Below are 16,850 nucleotides of genomic sequence, written 5' to 3' on the forward strand. Positions count from 1 at the left end.
CACATGATTCTTCCATTTCTAGCCAAATCACCACCAGCTTTCCTATATCCAAATTCTTGAGCCTGAATGTCCTTTTAAGTAATTTTATTATTCTAAAAGTACTTTTGTGTTCAAACAATAACATTTTTTAAATAAGTACTTTTAATTAAAATATCCAAACATAAAATTATTTTTATTTTTGTAAAAATTCTTTTAAAAAAAATTATTTAAAAAATTTTTTTTTTTAGAATGACACCAAACAAACCCTTAAATATTCTTCTTTTTATATTGAATAAAAATCATCTTTTTAAATTAATTAAATTTTAACATTCAACTAACTTTAATCTTATATTTTAAAATCTTAAATAATTTAAAAAATATACAAAAATCCATCTGATTATTCATCTATACTAAAATTTTTTTTGAGTAATTATCCAAATCAGTCTCCAAGGATTTTAGAATTGGACATTTTAGTCCCCAAAAAAAATTAATACACAGATCAATCCCCAATGTTTTACTCCGGCAGACAAATCAGTCCCCAATTCATTTTCCGGCAGAGTAATTACCCAGATCAGTCCCCAAAGATTTTAAAAACGGACATTTTAGTCCCTAAGAAAAACTAATGTACAAATCAATCCCCAATATTTTTCTCTGTTAGACATAATAGTCCTCCATCCAAAAATAAAATAAAATAAAATAAAATAATTATTATTATTATTAATTACACAATAATATTGTACTATATTTTTTGTGTTTTTTGGACAAAAATAATGATAAATTTATTCATTAAATTCTTATATATATATATATATATATATATATTCACTCAATAATAATAATAATAATAATAATAATAATAATAATAATAATAATAATAATAATAATAATAATAATAATAATAAAGATTATTTTATAAGAAATTCAAGGTTAAAACTATTTGATGCTTTTGTATTTAATATAATCAAAAGATGTCCTATGTAAAAAAAATATATGTTTGTATTAAAAAATATGTATTAAAAGAAAATATTTTAATTTGTATTTATATTAAATACATATTTTTTTAAGACAAACATATTTTTTAAAATAATACATTTTTTGATTATATTAAATACAAAAATATCAAATAATTTTAACCTTGAATTTCTTGTAAAATAATTTCTAATAATTTTAATGATTATTGTTATTATTATTATTATTATTATTGAGTGACTATATATATATATAAAAGAATCTAATAAATAAATTTATCATTATTTCTATCTAGAAAATACAAAAAATCATGGTATAATATTATTATGAGATTAATAATAATAATAATAATAATAATAATAATAATAATAATAATAATAATAATAATAATAATAATAATAATAATCAATAAAATTGTTAGAGATTATTTTACAAAAAATTCAAGATTAAAACTATTTGGTATTTTTGTATTTAATATAATCAAAAGACGTACTATTTTAAAAAATATGTTTGTATTAAAAAAATATGTATTTAATATAAATTTAAATTAAAATATTTTCTTTTAATACATATTTTTTAATACAAATGTATATTTTCTTTTACCTAAGACATCTTTTGATTATATTAAATACAAAAATATTAAATAATTTTAATTTTGAATTTTTTGTAAAATAATCTCTAATAATTTTATTATTATTATTGAGTGACTATATATATATATATAAGAATTTAATGAATAAATGTATCATTATTTTTGTCCAAAAAATACAAAAAAATATAGTACAATATTATTGTGCAATTAATAATAATAATAATAATAATAATAATAATAATAATAATAATTTTATTTTATTTTTGGAAGGAGGACTATTATGTCTAACAGAAAGAAACGTTGGGGATTGATTTGTACATTAGTTTTTTTTGGGGACTAAAATGTCCATTTTTAAAATCTTTGGGGACTGACTCTGCCGAAAAATGAAATGGGGACTGATTTGTCTGCCGGAGTAAAACCTTGGGGATTGATCTATGTATTAATTTTCCTTGGGGACTAAAATGTCCGATTCTAAAATCCTCGGGAACTGGTTTGGGTAATTACTTTTTTTTTTTCAATTTTATTAATACTTTCCATGAACCCTAATCTCTTATACTCATTCATACAAAAAAGAAAAAGCATCTAAAAAAGTAAAAAAAAAAATGTTCTTCATCTTGACTGGATTTTTTTACCACTCTCAAACGTCTCTCACTCTCAATTCTGAGACTCAAACTCTCTCTTCTCTTTCACTTTCACTTCCACTAGCCCACTAGAGTCTCTCTGTCTCACTGGAGTCTGTCTCAGTCACACTTGCTGGCGCCTCGTCGTTCGCCTCGCCTCATCGCTGGGGTCTCGTTGCGGCCTTCCCTGGGCTTCTCGTCGTCGGCGACAGAAGCAACTCGTCGGGTCGTTGTGGCTTGTAGTCTTCTGGTTTCGGGTCCTCGCCGTCGCCGAGTCGCTCATCGCTTGGGTTTCAGGTATTTTTAGGAATTCTTTGCACAGGAGGCGCGCCACTGGTGAAAAGGTAGTCTGGAGGAAGAAGAGAAAGTATGCTTTCACTCTTCTTCCAATTCTCTGTGTTTTCCTTAATTTTTGTTTTTTTTTCCGAAGTGCCTTAGTTTCTGTTAGTTTCAAAATCAAATTCCCCCAAATTTCAACGCTCGTCCGAATTTCAACCCAAATCCGTGGTCCATATTCAATCCTCTGTCTGAATTTCACATTTATTTTTTAGTTGTTTTTATGAAGATTCATTCATTTGTGCTAAGTGATTTCAATTAGTTTGTAAGTTTTTATTACTGCAGAACTAACTTTCAGACAAAAAGGCCAAGTTCCTAATTGTTTACAAGTGATTATATTCCCTGTACAAAGTGCACAGAATATAAGAACTTAAGTAATACTTTATGTCACTATCTAGCTATTTTTTGTAAAATGAGTTGAGGAACTTTAATTTGCTTTTAAAATAATAAAAATAATTTCCAGCTATATAGAGCAGACCAAAAAATACTTAATATACTAATCTAATTCCTTTGAACAAACTAGGGTCCCTGTGCTTGAAAATTTTCCGTTTGATGTTAACCGACGTAGACTTAATTATTTAAGTGTCATTCTCTGTTCCTGCATGTGCTTTCTTTCTTTCTTTTTATCCGTGCCTATATTGTGAGTTTTAACACTGTATGATAGCACCATAGATTTTTGTGAAGAGTATATAATAGAGAGAGGCCACTTGATGTATAGTGTAACTCATTGTAGAGAGAAGGCTATGATTCTGATTTCTTCTTTTATGATCAATAACAAATCACAAAACTTAATTCCTTTTTTTCTATAGTTTATTGCTTTCTATCTTTCTAATTCAAGATAGTTCCACTTAGTTTTCTTGCCAAAACTGATAAGCAGCAACTCCATGACCTGCCAGTTGTAACGAATTTTATTTATAATACCTAGCAGCCTCTTGAGTATTTCTCTGACTTCTTTTATGTTGGTGCATTAGTTCTTTTAATCAGCATTGTAGAACTTGAAAGTGAGTTTGGCATTTTTCTATCAGATAGAGAAGTACTTATTTATTTGCTACTCTATTAAACTTGAAAGTATCATGTGTAATTTAAACCTATGCTTGCAGATGAATCAATTTCTTGGAGGTGGTATCCTTGACTACTCTTCAGGATCATTGCCACTTGGACTGCACAATCATATAGAACTCCCTTCAAACAAAAGTTCTTATTATAAACACACATTTAATGCTTTCTTGACTTTTTCTTCTAGTTGAGTAGGTTTTGTAAGGCATATTTTACTTTAATTTCATATAGGCATTTGATTTGTTATAGTTGATGCCTTGATGCTATTAAGGTCAATGATTGATTCAGTTCTTAGCTATTGATTTTTCAAAAAGAATTTGCCGGAAAAATTTCTTTGCTGAGCTATTGATTCAGTTCTTGGCTATTGATTTTTGTTGTTGGATCTCAACAACAAAAGGTTCAATTCTGACATTGGCGTACATGGCCAAGCAAATGTTCCATCATTTGCGACTCATCATGATGTTCATCCACCAGCACTACCTATGCATTTGTTTCAAGGTGTTCTTTCCAAGGGCAATATGCTAACTTACAACCAAGTCATGGAAGTAAGTTGCAAGAAATTTCAGAAGGTCAATATTCTTAACTCTTTGGTTCCGTTTAGTAACTTTATCAATCTTTTTGAGGAATGAAGCAAATAATTAAACAAATGCTCCTCTCATAAGATAAAATTTGTACATTTTCTATCTATCCAAAGGTTTAGAACAATGAAGAACAATTTTCTTAATTATAGTTTGTGTCTAACTATACATTTGGTTTTGAAACTTTATAGGATAGTACTGATGACTCAAACCATCGTTCAGGATCAAATGCATCAGACAATAAGCCTTTTTATAACTTCTTAGAAGTTAAGGATCCAGAGTGGGGGAAGGATGCACCTGGATGGATCACATCTCGGGCGGCGCGAAGCAGGACGCTACGGCCTTGATCTTAGCTTGAAGCTTTGATTCTAGCAGGAAACTGTGAATCAGTAACAATGGCTATTATGAGTATGCATTTATAATGGTTTTCTGCTTGAAATCCAACAATGTTAACAAGCTAAGAAAAAGTGAATAGTTTCCTAGTCTTGGTTGAGGCCAAGGTAACTCGGAATTAAAGATAGAAGGGACTTGTTACATTGGAGACCATGCCTTTGGATTCAAGGAAACTGGAAATCAAAGATAAGAAGAAATCTTGCATGGGGATTTCATTTGACCTATCTTAATTTCGATAGTTATGGTTTTATTTTATTTGAGACTTTTAATTTGGTTACATTACATGTAATTCTATAGTTGCTCTATAGTCTTAGTAATGAAATTTTAAATTCGATGACACTCCACAAGTCTTGGTTCCTACAAGGGGTTTTGTAGCGTGAAAATGCATGATTTTTATTTAAGAATTAAGAGGAATCTTATTTGGGATGAAATCATTTTAGAAATTTTGTTTACTCTTCAAAATTGTCACTAAATTTGTTATTTCCTCAAAATATGGGGGTTAAGTACTCCTTTATCATTTTCTTTCCATTGTCTTTCTTCACATTTCACAAAGAATAATTAAAGTTACTTAAAATGAAATTAAATATGCCTCGTATTTGGTATAATGTTCTCAATATATAATTCCAATATGAAATGAAACTAAACGTATTTAAATTTAACTTCCTTTTCGTAATATAAATCAAATTTAACTACTGGTGCTGTTTATAAAATTTGATTTGACAGTGTTTTCTTTTGGATATACGTGTAATATATATGTGCAAAATGATCGAAATACAATCAGACTGTAATGTTGAAAAAATATAAAATAATGTATGGTGAAGAGTGAAACTTCATCTAATTATCTCTATATGTCACTTTAAATGGCACTTTCTCAAAAATGAGCAGGAACCAATCTTCCCTTTCGTTATTCTTGAATACAATTTACAAAATCTATAGAGCGTTAATGGTTAAAACCGCAACCTGGCTAATTAGGACTGGGGAGCTTGAAGCATTAACAATAAATCTTAAAATGACATTCAAAGGGATTTCTACCTTTACTCACTAGTTAACCTGTCCTACTTGAACCAGACTTGATATCTTAGCAAAACATTTCCCTTTGGCTCAGATATTTCCAATAATTAAGGCCAAGGCAATTTAGTGGAGAGGATTAGATTGTTGTAGCTGGTAGAAGTATGGAGCAGCCTCCAAGAGCCATGATCTTGGAGTGCATGTCGAAGATCCCCCCTTCTGAGAGCTTGCACAATGTCACTGTGCTATCCAACAGTAGAAGATATCATTATATTAAAACTTCAAAGGCTGATAAAATTTTATATGAATGTTAACTATCAAAGGAATTTGCATTCTTTATCTTTGCTCCAGCAAGTTTGATTGCTTCTGCAGTTCTGTACACATCATCTGTGCCTATTGCAAAATCTGTAAAGAAACAGATGACAAATATATCAGAGAAATTACTCTTCATTAACAGGCATAAAACTTTTAATAGAGAAACATAAGTTAGGAAGCATTTTAGTGGGGAAAAAAAAGACTTGTATAAGAGATATTAACACTTCTAATGAAAACTCCACAAACTAAAACATGTCAAGCAAACATTTGTATGCACTATGATAGATTATGCCTAATAAAAAATTAATACTTACATAAAAGCTCTACTTTTCCAATCATTTATTCAAAACAGAAAAAGCCTTTCATGATAACTGCAGCATTGAAATTTTGTATTGTAGGACTAACAATAACAATAATCGAAAAGGATGGGAGTTTATCATAACATTTATCATAACATTTTAAAAGCCTTGTACCACTTGAAAAATTTATCATAACATTTTAAAATCATGGAACAAAAGAAGGATATTTAGAAGCAAACCTCCTATAAGTTTTTTTTCTTCATGAGTTCAAAACATCAAGCCATGAACCCAAAATAAGTCACAGAAATCTCTAGTACGGAACAATAAAATGGCCTTCTAAAGAGAGTCATTTTCATCTTAGTTCGCCAACCATATAAGAAACTGAAGGAACCGAGACATCACTTCTTGTTTCAGAGTCAATGCAGATTATGACACCACTCCCTTCTATTAATTAATTAATCAATCCAGCAAGCTAGGCTAGTCCACCAACAACTAGAAAACCAGTCCCAATTTGCATTCGTTCCACCAACAATCCGAATTTGCAACCAGAGTCAATTGCTCTTCTAAGCACATAAATACTTATTAAAATATGAAAAAGGGTAAGCATCCATGAAACCAAAAAATTCACCATACTACAGATTTTTGGCAAAACAGAGAAATCCCAATAACAGAGGCATTGATACATTATATTGACAAGAACAAAGAAACAAAATAAAGAGATTGAACCAAAGAGAAAAAAAAAGTGATTAAAATTCAGACAATCATGTGATTAAAATCATGTTCCATTCGAAGAAATTCCAATTAATAATTGCATGAGCAAGGCTAAAGCATGCTAATATTTAACAAAATCACAGCCCCAATTTGCAATCACGGAGTCAGAAGAGATAGCGGGGTCGAGGAGAGAGCTGGATCTTCTTGGTACGGCGATGGACTTGCTGCGCTTCAGGCAAGCGGCAAGCAGCAAGCAGTGGTATACGACGGGCTTCGTCTCTCGCAGCTGCAACAGATTCGAACCACGCACAACTAGAGGAGATGGTGAGCAGCTTTGACAAAAGAGAGGAAGCAGAAGACCCCGGCGTCGCAGTACTGATTGGAGCTCGAGAAAAAAGGTTTAGGGTTAGAGGGCTTCTTCTTCTTCTTCTTCTCCTTTAGCAGAGAGAAGGAAGAGGAGGGAGGAGACGAAGAACAATGAACAACTTCTTTTTTATTTTATTTTTTTCTTTTCATGTGTTTTTGTTTTGTTTTTTTAAATTATTTAAAATTTTAAAATATAAAATTAAAGTTAGTTGAATGTTAAAATTTAATTAATTTAAAAGGATAATTTTTATTCAATATAAAAAAAAGGATATTTAAGTTTTTTGTATAATTATATAAAAATTATTTTTTATTTTTATTAAATTATAGAGGTGTTTTAGTAAAAATAATGTTATATTATATATTTTAAAAAAATAAAAATTAAATGCTGATATGTCAGATTGTAATTTATGTGTTGAGTTTTAATTTGTCCACATTTTTATCGTATCGATACATATGAATTTATCATCGTACCGAAACAAACATCTTATTTTATAGGTGGGATTAAGAGAAAATATAAAAAAAAAATTATTCAATGGTGAGAAATCACACTTTATCCTCTAAAATAGAATTCAAAATTTAGAGGATTCAAATATAAAGTTATTGCTATCTCGGTGATATTAGTGGGCAGACAATTAATTTCTCTAAGTCATCTATTTTCTATAGCAAGAACACTCCTAATCCGAACAGAGAATTCTTATATCAACTACTTCAGATTCCACAAGTAGGCAGACAAAATAAGTATTTAGGACTGCCAGCAGTGATTAATAGATCAAAAACTCAGACCTTTAACTTTATAAAGGAGAAAGTTGATAAGAAACTACAGATTTGGAAGCGATCATTATTGTCGATCAGTGGGAGAGAGGTTTTAATTAAAGCAGTAGCTACGGCTGTTCCGATCTACACTTTGAGCTGTTTCAAGCTCCCAGACACACTGCTAAACGAGATTCAGAGAAAGATGATAAATTTCTGGTGGGGACAAAAGGGGTCGAAAAGAAGATTACAATGGATTAGGTGGGATATAATTTGCAGAGAAAAGAAGTATAGAGGATTAGGCTTTAAAGACCTCAAAGCATTTAATCTAGCCATGTTGGCTAAACAAGGCTGGAGAATCATCACGAAACCTAATTCTCTAATAAGCAGAATTTACAAAAGTAAGTATTTTAAATTTTCTTCTTTCCTACGGGCTGATACAGGGCGAAATCCTTCTTGGGCCTGGAGAAGCTTACTAGAAGGAAGGAAAATTATCAAACAAGGTACTCGTTGGCAAGTGGGACGAGGCAGTCAGATTAGAATTATGGAGGATTGGTGGCTTAAAAATGTGAAGTCAATATCCGAACAACAGCAAACAGTTACAGACCCAAATTTGATTTGGGTTAATCAACTCTCATTCATAATAGACAGTGGAAGGAGGATATAATCAAAAATAATTTCAATTCAGAAATTGCATCAGAAATCTTACAAACTATTATTATGAAAGTTGGAGAAGATCGGATTACCTGAAAAAATGAGAGGGACGGCAAGTTCACGGTGGCTTCCGGCTATAATACAGCTTTTCAAATGGTGCATTCTCCAATCAGCCAATTACCCGATTTGTGCAGGGAAAAGAGACTCTGGAATTCGTTGTGGGAACTTCAATGTCCGCCGAATATTAAGGTATTCCTGTGGAAAGCCCTTCATGACGGCATCCCAGTTCGTACTCGACTTCACGAAAGGATACCAACAGTCTCAGAAATCTGCCCTAGATGCAACAATTTAGGGAAAAATGTAAATCACTGCTTAATTGATTGTCCAAGGTCACAAGAAGTTTGGCAGAAGTCAGATTTAGGAGCTTACTTGATGCAAAACAGTTCAGGAGAATTTTGGGAGCGATGGAGCCAGTTCATGGAAGGAGCAAGACGAAGACACCATTGGAGGAAGAACTCAGCACTGGCAGCAGTTATTCTATGAAAAATTTGGATCGCGAGGAACCTTTGTGTCTTTGAAAATAAAAGTACTTCACCAGATTCGATTATCACTTCATCGCATGAGTTCATGGAGGAGGTGCAGAAGACAAATGAGACGTAATATATGTTTAGTTGTGTGTTTAGTCATGCTTTAGTTAAAGAAATGCTAATTGCTTGGAATTTCCTCTATTACATTGCTGTATGGTTGTCCAAGGTGGACCCACATCTCTTATTTATTTTATTTTAATAAATAAATATCACATTACCTTTGAAAAAAAAAGTTATTGCTATCTCTAATTGCAACTGACAAGCTTTTTAAAAATATGATAAATGGTGTACATGATCGAAAAAAAACTAATTAAAAAATATAAAAAATACTATTTTTTTTTGAGAAAAACAAATGAGAGGATAAAATAAACAAGTAAAGCCACCACAACAACAAATTGATGAGATGCTAATTAAAATATGATTGGGGCATCATTTGTTAAATAAAAGAAACCGAAATTTTGTTATGTGTTCAATTGGTGCACTTTAAAGATCCTTGCCAACTGTAATAGAGTATTTAGGTTGTGTTTGTTTCTGTGGACAGGACACAAAGATATAGATAGTACACATGTAAAATGTGTTTGGACAGAGAGATATAGACATTGAACACAGTATTTTTGGGATATTTTTTTTTTAATTTGTGTCCACTTCTAAACGAAAGACACTGATGGATATAGAAATAAGATGGTGGACACGTGATTTTAAATAAAATCTTTTCTCCTTTTTGTCCATGGTTATTTTTTATTATTCTACTATTACCCCTTATATTATCTTGTGAAAAATCCTAACCTTAGCTTTTCTTTACCATCGTTTCCAGGTACTCTCTCTTCTTGCTCTCTCTTTTCATTCTTTATCTTCTTTTTGCTCTCTGTTTCTGTCTCTCTTTCTTCTTCTTGTTCCTGATTCTTAATCTTCTTTTTTCTTTCTGATTCTTTTCTTGATTTTTTTAGGGTTCTTCTCTCTTCTGATTTTGTATCTTTTTATCTTTTTTTTTTTAATTTTTTATTGATTTTTTTTGTGCAGCTAATTACTGCTCGTTCTTGTTACAATTTTCAGAAGCTTGTTCTTCTCTTTATCAGTCACATAATTAGGTATTACTCTACCTATTCCCTTATTGTTTTTTATTTTTGTTTTCATTTTTTTATTCAAAAAAATTTCGTTCTGCTTTGTCTTTATTTTTTTATTTTTAATTTTTTATGATTTTTCAATCTAAAAATCATATAAGAAGAGCTACATTCTTTTCTTTGACAAAATGTTAAATGTTTACAATGATAGTATGAATGAATAAATGAAAAAATAATTTTGAATTATTAATATGTTGATGTATTTGTTCATAATGAAAGAATGAATGGAAAAATTGTATTGAATTTGTCTCTTGTTATTAGTTTGAACTAAAAAATTAAAATAATTAGTGAGTTATGTTGTTGTTACTCTTATGGCTGCTGGGCTCATTATTGTTGATAATTTTTAGTATGTGTTAATTATATAAGTTGTTTTTTATGTGTTGATCAAGGAAGAATGGAACCATCGGACCGCTTTGAGCAATTTAGATGATTTTTTTTATTTTATGATTCAAGCTGAACTTGAAGCTGTTGCGATATTAGTTTTGATGTTTGAATTTTTGTAATTGAGAAATAGGAGAAGAGGACATTTGTTGATTAGGAATAGAGATATTAATACTAATCTCTTAAGACGGAATGTATTAAACCGCATAATAGGAGGGGGCGATAGAAATTGCATTTGGGAATTAAGGATGAGCGTAGATACATTAGGAAGATTGTGTGAATTACTAAAAGTTCAAGATGGATTAAGAGACGAATGTCGTGTAAGTATACCAGAGCAAGTTGTTGAGTTAAGAAATTAACTAACATGATTGATGATGACAAACATTAATTTTATTGGGCCAACTACCTAATTAGTTTTGATGATTTTGTTACAAGTGCAGAGTTATTTGGGCCAACCTAAAAAATCAGATCATGGGTAGTCCAATATGTTTCCTTAATCCAAACTACCTCTAGGTCCAAAATGAGTGTTACATTGTCCACATGTTACTTTTATTTTTTTGTCTATTAATGAAAATGTTTCATATTTTATTATTAATCTGCTTTACTTTCTTTTTTTTTTTTAAAAAAAAAAGCAAATCATCTTTTTGTGAGGTCAAGTCTTTGAATAATGATTTCTATGAAGGGGTTATTGCTCATCACATCTTGTGTCCAAATTTTCTTGTTGATTTACCTAATCTGAAAAAGAAAGATTTTCTTTTTGTTGAAAACTTGGAATTTCTGGACTGGAATCACTCTTTTAAAATCAAAATGCCAGTGTACCCACTTTTAGTCAAGGAATTTTATGCAAACATGACTTACCATGAGGGGACTATTCATTCCTATGTAAAAGGCAGTGACATAATTCTGAATAATGAGACCATCAGCGATTTTTTGAAATACACTGATGTTGGTGCATGCGCCTATACATTTGAAAAATGGGATGAAAGGGTGTCTCATATCAAAGGGTGTCTTACACTGATACTCTAGTTTTGTATGCTATTCTCACAACAACAGAAATCTCTTTTGCTTATTTAATGGTTAGATATATGTTTGATTCTGTTCGAAGTGAGAAAGATAAAGCCCTTCTTTATGGCATGTTCTTAACTTGTATTTTTGAAACATTTTTGTGTTGATTTGTCCAATGAGTCATATGAAATTGACACTCATATCTAAAAGGAGGTGGTTCAGTGAAACAGCAGAAAAAAGGGACCCACTCGTTCTGAAAGGGTGGTTCTTGATGAAGATGATGATGACTATGAACCAGAAGACACTCCTCCTCCTTCTACCACAGGTACTTCAGCCTCCACTGGACACAAATATACTTTTAGTATGTGTTAATTATATAAGTTATTTTTTATGTGTTGATCAAGGAAGAATGGAACCATCGAACTGCTTTGAGCAATTTAGATGATTTTTTTTATTCTATGATTCAGGCTGAACTTGAATCTGTTACGATATTAGTTTTGATGTTTGCATTTTTGTATTTGAGAAATAGGAGAAGAGGACATTTGTTGATTAGGAATAGAGAAATTAATACTAATCTCTTAAGACGAAATGTATTAAACTGCATAATAGGAGGGGGCGATATAAATTGCATTTGGGAATTAAGGATGAGCGTAGATACATTAGGAAGATTGTGTGAGTTACTAAAAGTTCAAGATGGATTAAGAGATGAATGTCGTGTAAGTATACCTGAGCAAGTTGTTGAGTTAAGAAATTAACTAACATAATTGATGATGACAAACATTAATTTTATTGGGCCAACTACCCAATTAGTTTTTATGATTTTGTTTTAAGTGATGCAGGTTAAATTTCAATAATGCAACAGCCCAAATAAATGGAACAAAAATCTTAAGCTTTCATAGCGTGCTACACTTTCAAATAAAGCCCAAATTAATTTAGAACAAAGAAATATAGTTGCAGCAGCCCAACATGATGGAAATCAAACCAGAAACGAAGTGGGCTATAAAACACTAAAAGCCCAAAGTTGTTAAGCAAAGAAATCACTTGGGCTGAATAGGAAGAAAGCCAACCCAAGCCTGAGTTGCTCACCCAAGTTGATCCCACCAAGCTTCTCATACAAGATTGAAGTCTTCACTCTCTCTTATTGCTTCGGTCAGCAACAAAACGCAAGAAAGAGAGATCGTCCTTCCTACTCATTTCAACAGAGAAGAAAGAAAGAGAAAGCTTATTCAGAAAGCAAATGTCTAATCACCCACATAAATCCATATTAAACTAAGTCAGAAATTAAAAGGTGATTTATTTCTATTTGCATGCAACTTACTTTCTTCACTTCATCTCAAATCTTCTACTTTACCATTTTTGGATAAATGGGAAAAGTGTTCTCTGATAATCACTGCTGTGAATCAAAGGCTAAAAATTGTTTCTTGAGGACAAATCACTTGCTCAATGGATCAGATTCAAGTTTACCTTTGAAACTTGTATCTTTGCTGATCTAAGGCTTTCGGTCAAGCAAAAAAAGGTCTGTTCTAGCATTCCATTTTTAGAGGTAAATAGAAGAATGTGAAAGGATAGGATGGTAAAGCACACAGCTCAAGAAGTTGACCTAGGAAAGAGCAATTCAGCAACATGCAAGGAGATACAAAAGAAGAATTTTCATCCTTCAGAAGCCAAGGAGAGATAACCAGTGTTCTAGAGGTGTATGTTCTGAGAAGAGCTCTCTGAAGAAGTTCATCCATTTGGACAGTGCTTCCTAGTCAAAGGAGCATTCCGCTAGAATGAAGAACTGAATCAGAGGCTAGCAAATCTGGTTTATCACATAGCAAAGAGGCTGTTGAAGCATCAATCTCCTTCATGTTTTACAGATTGTATTTTTCTTTTCAATGCTTATCTTTCTGTAATTTGTTGAGGTAAAAGACTGAATGAGAGAGTCATTGAAAGAGCCTAAGAGTGGAAAAAGGCAGAGAGATACACATGAGTGAAAAGCCTAGAGTTATTTCAGATTTCTTTAGGATGATTAAGTGTCTTGTATCTTGTACCAGTGAGGTATCCATTTCTTAGTTGGGTTAGCACTAAGAGTGAAGAGTTAGGTATTAGCATAGCCAAGTCAAGTTAGGTTAGAACTTGAGTGTGAAAGGATTGTGTCAATCCTGTGAATTGGTGTATGTAATACTTTGACTATAGTGGAAATTCCACCACTATTGTGGTGGAGACTGAATGTAGGTTGTATTGCACAAGGCAACCGAACCAGGATACATGGTGGTGTTAGCTTCTTCCTTCTCTGCTCTGTTCTATTTTCTGATATTCATGAGACAAAATGAAATTGTCTCATAAATTTTTCATTGCTAAGTTCAAACAGATTCAGATTGAAAGTCTGTCTTAAAAGTGTTAATTCAGTAACATAAAAGAATGTCATAGATTCAACCCCATTCTCTAAGCCTTCTACAACCTTCAATTGGTATCAGGAGCTAAGGTCTCAAGAATCATGCTTCACTGCTTGGAGCAAAGATCCAATGGCGAACAACTTGGGCACAACCACAGTTGCCTACACCCTCACTGAATGATAGTCAAACAACCGGCCCCCTTTCTTCAACGAGAAGAACTATGCCTACTGGAAAGAGAGGATGAGGATCTTCATCCAATCCATTGGCTACAACATTTAGAAGATTATTGTAAGCGGTCCCAAGATTTCAACAAAAACAAGTGCTGATGGAGTGGTGACTCCAAAAGAAGAAGCTGAATGGAATGAAGACGATAAGAAGAAAGGTGTCTAGATGCAAGACAGCCAAAGAAATCTGGGAGAAACTCCAGGTTACACACGAAGGCACTAAACAGGTCAAAGAAACGAGGATTGATATGCTGCGAAAAGAGTACGAGATGTTTAATACGAAGGATGGAGAAAGCATTGATGAAGTGTTTGAGAGATTCTCAATCATAATCAACAACCTTGATGCTATGGGTACAAATTACTTAGAACAAACCTGATGAGCGGATAATTTATACGCTTTTTGGCATTGCTTTTAGTATGTTTTTAGTAGAATCTAGCTACTTTTAGGGATGTTTTCATTAGTTTTTATGATAAATTCACATTTCTGGACTTTACTATAAGTTTGTGTGTTTTTCTGTGATTTCAGGTATTTTCTGGCTGAAATTGAGGGACTTGAGCAGAAATCAGATTCAGAGGTTGAAGAAGGACTGCTGATGCTGTTGGATTCTGACCTCCCTGCACTCAAAGTGGATTTTCTGGAGCTACAGAACTCGAAATGACGCGCTTCCAATTGCGTTGGAAAGTAGACATCCAGGGCTTTCCAGAAATATATAATAGTTCATACTTTGGCCAAGAATTGACGACGTAAACTGGCGTTCAACGCCAGCCTTCTGCCCAAATCTAGCGTCCAGCGCCAGAAAAGGATCCAAAACCAGAGTTGAACGCCCAAACTGGCACAGAAACTGGCGTTCAACTCCACAAATGGCCTCTGCACGTACAACACTCAGGCTCAGCCCAAACACACACCAAGTGGGCCCCGAAAGTGGATTTATTCATCAATTACTTACTCATGTAAACCCTAGTGACTAGTCTATTATAAATAGGACCTCTTACTAGTGTATTAGGCGTCTTTTAGACCATCTTTGGATTACCTTATGATCCTTTGATCACGTTTTAGGGGGCTGGCCATCTCGGCCATGCCTGGACCTTCACTTATGTATTTTCAACGGTAGAGTTTCTACACTCCATAGATTAAGGTGTGGAGCTCTGCTGTTCTTCAAAGATTAATGCAAAGTACTACTGTTTTCTATTCAATTCTTCTTATTTCGCTTCTAAAATATCCATTCGCACCCAAGAACGTGATGAAGGTGATGATTATGTGTGACACTCATCATCCTTCTCCCTTATGAACGCGTGCCTGACAAACACTTCTGTTCTACATGAATTAAGCTAGAATGAATATCTCTTAGATCTCCTAACCAGAATCTTCGTGGCGTAAGCTAGAATGATAGCGGCATTCAAGAGAATCCGGAAGGTCTAAACCTTGTCTGTGGTATTCTGAGTAGGATTCTGTGATTGAATGACTGTGACGAGCTTCAAACTCGCGAGTGCTGGGCGTTAGTGACAGACGCAAAAGGAGGGTGAATCCTATTCCAGCATGATCGAGAATCGACAGATGAATAGCCGTGCCGTGACAGGGTGTGTGAGCATATTATTCACTGAGAGGAGGGGATGTAGCCACTGACAACGGTGATGCCCTTGCATACAGCCAGCCATGGAAAGGAGTAAGACTGATTGGATGAAGATAGCAGGAAAGCAGAGGTTCAGAGGAACGAAAAGCGTCTCCATTCGCTTATCTGAAATTCCTACCAATGATTTACATAAGTATCTCTACCCCTATTTTATTATATTAAATTCGAAAACACCATTATCACTTTATATCTGCCTGACTGAGATTTACAAGGTGACCATAGCTTGCTTCATACCAACAATCTCCGTGGGATTCGACCCTTACTCACGTAAGGTATTACTTGGACGACCCAGTGCACTTGCTGGTTAGTTGTATCGAAGTTGTGACAATTATGAATTAAGATCAAAGCACCAAGCTTTGGAGCCATTACCAGGGATTGTTCGAGCCTGGACATCACAATTTCGTGCACCAAGTTTTTGGCGCCGTTGCCGGGGATTGTTCGAGTTTTCGGCAAGCTTTTGGTCCGGTAACATCAGTGCCAAATTCTCTTTTGGTCCAGCAACAACAGTGCCCAGTTCCAAGTTTTGATCCGGCAACAACACCAAGTTTTTGGCGCCGTTGCCGGGGATCGTTCGAGTTTGGACAACTGACGGTTCATCTTGTTGCTCAGATTAGGTAATTTTCTTTTTATTTTATTTTCAAAAGTTTTTCAAAAATATTTCTAAAATTTTCTCAATTGTTTTCGAAAAAAAAAAATGTTTTCAAAAAATTTTATTCAAAATTTTTAAGAATGAATTCTAGTGTTTCATGATGATTTGTTGAATCCTGGCTGGCTGTAAGCCATGTCTAATCTTTTGGACTGGGGTTTCAACTTACCATCACAAAAGAAGAGATTCTCACACACTTAGTTGTTCTATACTTGAAAAGTATCCATAAATGCTGAAGCTTGGCTGGCCAT

General features: G+C 33.0%; 2 long non-coding RNA genes across 4 annotated transcripts; one reads left to right on the plus strand and one right to left on the minus strand.

The window, feature by feature from the left end:
- Nucleotides 1-2,092: 2,092 nt before the first annotated feature.
- Nucleotides 2,093-4,862, plus strand: LOC112750997 (uncharacterized). Of its 3 annotated transcripts, none has more exons than XR_003176144.3 (3): nucleotides 2,093-2,527; nucleotides 3,597-4,121; nucleotides 4,322-4,862. It is a non-coding gene; the product is annotated as an uncharacterized lncRNA (long non-coding RNA). The 3 variants fall into 3 exon arrangements; XR_003176143.3 differs by having other exon boundaries at nucleotides 2,093-2,504; XR_011872401.1 differs by having other exon boundaries at nucleotides 2,191-2,457.
- Nucleotides 4,863-5,336: 474 nt separating this feature from the next.
- LOC112750998 (uncharacterized) lies at nucleotides 5,337-7,385 on the minus strand. The gene is made up of 2 exons (XR_003176145.3): nucleotides 6,385-7,385; nucleotides 5,337-5,936 (listed from the first exon to the last, which is right to left on the minus strand). It is a non-coding gene; the product is annotated as an uncharacterized lncRNA (long non-coding RNA).
- Between the last annotated feature and the right edge of the window lie 9,465 nt (nucleotides 7,386-16,850).

Source organism: Arachis hypogaea, chromosome 15 (genome assembly GCF_003086295.3).
Source record: "Arachis hypogaea cultivar Tifrunner chromosome 15, arahy.Tifrunner.gnm2.J5K5, whole genome shotgun sequence".
Classification (NCBI taxonomy): domain Eukaryota; kingdom Viridiplantae; phylum Streptophyta; class Magnoliopsida; order Fabales; family Fabaceae; genus Arachis; species Arachis hypogaea.